Genomic DNA, 6,000 nt, shown 5'->3' with positions numbered 1-6,000 from the left:
TTAAACTATAGTTCTATGTTACAAAAATTAAGAGTGCAGTAGGAAATGAGTAGATGATAAAGAATCAGAATAAACATACTACGGGTAGACCTAAATGCATACTAAAACTTAGTATATGATAAAGGTAAAATTTCAAATCAGCAAAAATATGGATCTATTTCATACATGATTTTAAGACAAGTAGCAATTTAGAAAAAACAAAGTTAGATGTGTGCATCAGGATGAATTCTAAATGGATCAAAGATTAAATGATAAAAGATACAAGAAATGAAAGAAATATGGGAGACTTAAAAATAGAATTCTTCCTGGCAAAAACCAATATAAGCAAAGTCCAAATACAAAATAAATGGGAAAAACTATTTGTATCTCATTTCACAAAGACCCAAGTTTCTAGAAACTGAGAAGTAAAAGAACAAGCCAATAGAAAAATGCACAAGGAATTGGCACTTTAAATGAATGGAAATTCACCAAATTGCAAATGCATCTGTCCTTTGACTCACTATCCGGTTCTGAGAATTTATAAACCTGCAACTGTGCAAAACAGTATATAGGTAAGATTATTCATGACCTCATAGGCTGACACAACAGAAGATTGGAAACAACCCTAATGTGTGTTTATAAGGGGCTAACTAAATAAATTATGCATAGCTGCACAATGTGTTCCGGTTATCAGTTGCTATAGCCAAATGACCCCAAAATACAATAGTTAGAACAAAAACACATTATCACCTCTCAGTGTTCTGTGGGTTGACCGGACTCAGCTGGGCGGGTCTCACTTCGGAATTCTCGTGGGGCTGCAGTCAGATGTTGGCTGGGCTGAAATCATCTGAAGCCTCCACGGTCTTCATTGCCATGTCTGGTGCACAGGCCAGCATGGCTAAAATAGCTGGGACTGGCTGAGATCTCTCTGCACACGGTCTCTCCGCATGGCTGGCTTGGCTGCCACACAGCACGATGGCCGCAGGGTAGTCAGATTTCTCCCCAAGCGTCTTTCCCCCCCAGGGGAGTGTCCCAAGAGGCAGGAGGGGGAAGCAGCCAACCTCTTCGCTCCTGACCTACATGCACGGCCTCACTCGCACTGTGTTCTGTTAACTGAGCAAATCACTACGACCGGCACGTCTTCGAGGGGAAGGAAGTAGAATCTACCTCTCGGTGGGAAGAGGAGCGAAGAATGTGGGGCTGTCTTCAGTGTGTCACCTCATGAAAACCTACACAGTTGCAAGAAGAAGAATGAGGATGTTCTCTAGATGCCGACATGAAAAAATGTCAGGTTCTAGTGTTAAGTGAAAAAAGTAAGTGTAGAACATGTAGATAATATCTCTTGGGGAAGGTAGGTAGGTGTGGGGAATGAAAACACCTATGTGTGTGTGCTTCTAGTTTCATACAGAAAATATTAGCAAGAAGTTAATTTCAAATGCTGATCTATAATGACAGCAGTGGGTGGATAGGTTCAGAGATGGGAAAAAGACATCCTCACGTATGCCACGTTATGGTATTATTATTATTATTTTATGGTATTACTTATCTTGACTTTTGAAATAAATTGGAAAAAAATACTTAAAGAAATCTGAAGATGCTCCACCTTGCTCCTTTCCTCAGGGTGCCAGAGCTATCTGGGGACCCGTGGAATGGACTCTGCTTTGACAATCCCATTGGTTTCCAAGAAATCTTCATCTCACCATTGCAATAATAAAGACCAACCCAGAAAATAGTCCATTTGGCCACATGTTTAGTTATGGCTAATGGCCCCTACTAGTAATATTGTCCCCAAATTCACTGCCATATTTGTGCTGGCCCGGGGGTATGGAGAGGGGAGTTATTTTTTCTTCCCTGTCAATCCCAACCTGCCATTTAAAATGCAATGTTAGAGGTGCCTAGGTGGCTCATTTGGGTAAGCGTCTGACTCTTGATTTGGGCTCAGATCCTGATCTCACGGTTGGTGAGATCAAACCCTGCGTAGGCCCCCGTGCTGACAACACAGAGCCTGCTTGGGATTCTCTCTCTCCCTCTCTTTCTGTCCCTTCCCCACTTGTGCACTCTCTCTCTCTCTCTCTCTCTCTCTCTCTCAAAATAAATAAATCAACTTTAAAAATAAATCCATCCATCCATACATAACATGCAATTTTCAGATGTAGGAATCGTCAAAAAGAAGTTCACCAGTGGCATGTTGGTTCATGAGAGCAAATTGTTAAACATTCAGGAGTTCGCAAGCCGTTTGCGAAACCACTGGTAGCTTAAAACCAACCACGGTGACTACTTCCAGCACATATAAACAAATCAGCTAGGGTCAGGCTGCAGTGGGCGTATGAATGAAAAGCACAGGGGAGTGTGGAAGAACAGGAGCCGGAGGAATGCTCACTTACACCAGGGATCAGGCAATGTGGCAAATGGAAATTATATTTGGCTTCATCGGTGAGACTTGGGGTTTCTGCTTTTTCTATTTCTGTAAGAAACCGTACAGACATGGGCCGTTAAAGGATTTTTCTTAAATGGTTAACGTTTATTGCACAGTTCCGTGCCCGAGACGCTATGTGTTTTGCAAGAATTATCCCACTAGCCATCCTAACAACTTTCTGAAACAGGGACTATGATGGTTGCCATTCTACAGATGACATGGAGAGCCCAAAGGTGGAAAGTGATTTGCATGAGCCAATGAGCCACAAAACCAGACTCCAAACCTGGGTGGCTTGGCTCCAGTGCCCATTCATTTAATCAACATGCTATAAGCCCTTTACATTATTCCTTGGAAAACTCAGAAACTCATGATGAAGAAAAAGAAAGTCGGCCATAATTCTAGCTTCTAAAGGTGACTGCTATTAACATGTTGATCTAAATCACTGGCTTTCAACTGTTCCTTCAATTCCGATCCATCTGAGAACTGTGACTCACTTCTGTGAGTGACTGTGGCTCCCTTTGAAAAGATTTTCTCAAGGGTGTGAAGGGTGTAATCTGAAAAATCCCACATGTGTTTTTTTATATGGTCTGCTTGCTGTCTCATTTTATTTCTTCTTCCAATAAACGGCACGGTTTTTCAAAGTTCACATTGTCCATAATCACGTATAAAGAAAGTTGATATGTTTTTACTAGAATGATTAATGGAAAGCTTTCCTGCACTGTTGCATTCCCACTGTACCCTCATTATACAGCAATCTGCTTTACTTTTCTTAAGATGCTAAGTACTGTGGTGATATGCACACAGTCACATACAGAGTTACGATACCTAGATGACCTGAGAGCCAGGTTCATATTCAAACACACACACACACACACACACACACACACACACACACACAATTTTTTGGAAGAGATGGGTCAAAATCAATTTTGATTTTGCCAATCATACTCACTTTGAAAAAACTCACAATCACAAGGTGACCATAATATTTACAAACAAATGTGTTAGAGATCAGAAAAAAGCAAAACCAAAACGTAAAACAACTTTTTTAGTCAGAGGTGGTTTTTTAAAGAAAAACTTTCAAAATGGTAAATGGTTGAACCTGAAAAATTTTTAGAGATTTCTCTGTGAACTGATTTATTTTTTGTCAAATGTTTAATTAAAAATACTTTTGATATGGGGATGCCTGGGTGGCTCAGTCGATTCAGCGTCCAACTTTGCCTCAGATTATGATCTCATGGCTTGTGAGTTCGAGCCTCGCATTGGGCTCTGTGCTAACAGCTTAGAGCCTGGAGCCTGCTTTGGATTCTGTGTCTCCCTCTCTCTCTACCCCTCCCCTGTTCAAGCTTTCTCTCTCTCTCTCTCAAAAATACATAAACATTAAAAAATACTTTTGATAGGTAAAGAACATATAATGAAGATGTTAAAGTTCTTTGTGGAAAGATATTATAGGCTAACTAATCATGGACACTAGCCAGTGTCCAGCTGGTTAGCTATGGCATATATTTTGAGGCTCTTAACCTCTGTTTTAGCTCTTTTTGATTTAAAGAAAATTAATGTTTATTTATTTATTTTGTGGGGGGTGGGCAGAGGGAGAGGGAGAGAGAGAATCCCAAGCAAGCTCTGTGCTACCAGTGCAGAGCCTGACATGGAGCTCGATCTCATGAACCATGAGATCATGACCTGAGCCAATATTAAGAGTCAGATGCTTACCCAACAGCTACCCCAGTGCCCCAGCTTTTCTTGGTTTTTAATTAAAAAATTTTTAATGTTTATTTATTTTCGAGAGACAGAGACAGAGAGACAGAGCGAGAGCCCAGGGGGGGCTGAGAGAGAGAGACACAGCATCTGAAGTAGGCTCCAGGCTCCAAGCTGTCAGCACAGAGCCCAGTGTGGGGCTCAAACCCACGAGCCGTGAGATCCTGACCTGAGCCAAAGTCGGACACTTAACCGACTGAGCCACCCAGGTGCCCCGATTTTTTAGATTTTTTAGTTCCTGATTTTTAATTAGTATTCCCATTTTCTTTGCTCCTATTTTTCCTCCCTTCGGTCCTTAGTGCTTGGTCTCTATGACACAAGTCCTTGCTGGGCTCATGGGTTCCTCAGGACGGCGGGCCCCACCCAAGGGATGAGGTTCCTGCTGCTTTGCTGAGCTCCTGAGTGGCCCATTCGCGAGTGATTTGTAACTTCGGTCTCTTGTGCTTGTCACTGGTGTTTTCAATCCTTTTTAATTGAGGTCTTTATGTAAGAGAATACTTTAATGATATTTTTTCACTTCTGCAATGCAAGCTTACCATTCTAATGTAATATCTTCAAACAAATGTGTTCAGCAGAAATGAAAAAAGTAAGACTAATTTTCCATAAGCAGAAATGTAATTTATTTCCTAGCCTACGACAAAGCTAACAGTGCAAAGAGTTGTCAGTCTCCTTAAATGTTCTTCCACCCTTGGACAGGGTAGAACAAGTCACGATCAGAGGGCGACGTGCGTGTGACTGGTGTTTACTGATCACTAGCAAATTAGTAAACCTTTTGCCTCCCTCCGCCTCTGGTTTTGTTGGATTAATGTTTTCTCCCTGTCACGGTGCTTCAGGCACTTTCAAAGTGGCGTTTCCTGATCTGAGAATGCGTCAGCGATTCCTATGTAAAGCTGTTTTATTTCTTTCATCATATGCTTAGTTTAAAAATACGGTTTCTGGAAGATAAAACGTCTTCCCTTTTTTCTCAGTGTTATTTGGCATCCGCTTTCATGTTAATTTCCTGTTAATCCAAGGCAGCCGAGTAACGGGGGATCTTCAGGGACTGCTCAAGTCCAAAGCGATGGGCCAAAGCCTGCTCCGAGTTGTTTCCTCCCCGACAGGAGAGAGCAATGAGCAGGATTTGGGGACACTTTACTTCTTGGTAGTATAAATGAATTTGAACTCAGTTTTACACACATCGAGCGATGAATCTTACGGCATGCTTCAGGCTCCAACTAGCCATTCGTTTAAACTGCTGGATATTCTATGGGGAAAAAATTCGGTCTTAACTTTCATGTAGGTCTCTCCTATTTAGTTAACTCCAACTATATGTGTCTGACCTCGGGGGCTTTGTCGAGGGAGCAGGCGCGAGCACACACCTTTCCTCCTACCGTCTGTGGAAGCATCAGAGAGGCTGCGAGGGGCCTGAGCCAAGACCAGAGTTGGGGTGGGAGTCGGGGGCTAGAGCCGAAGCCCCGTTCTCACACTCAGCTCTATGCCTCTTTCCCCAGCTGTAACGTCGGATGGTAACAGTGCTCACCTCGCACTCACAGGACCGGGCCACCCGGCTGGGGCTTGGAGCCTAACACGGACGCAACCCCGGGTGGCCGCGAGAGCATTGCCACCACGGTTCCCAGCCAGCATGAGCACTCCATGTCTAACGCTGCATGTCGACAGGAAGCTGCTGGTCACGTAGACCTCAGGCTACAACCAGCCCCACTTGTCTTTAAGCCGACTGGAGCCCCCCCGCGAGAGGGAGGCAAAACAAGGGGAAACACTCTGAAGCCGTGCATTGGGAAACTGAAAAACATGCAGAGAAGGGCGTCCGCCCGTGTTTGAATGCACATTGTGGTCGGTTTTCTAATGCT

The sequence above is a fragment of the Prionailurus viverrinus genome, chromosome A1, assembly GCF_022837055.1.
Source record: "Prionailurus viverrinus isolate Anna chromosome A1, UM_Priviv_1.0, whole genome shotgun sequence".
Taxonomy (NCBI): Eukaryota; Metazoa; Chordata; class Mammalia; order Carnivora; family Felidae; genus Prionailurus; species Prionailurus viverrinus.
This window is presented reverse-complemented; position numbering follows the sequence as displayed.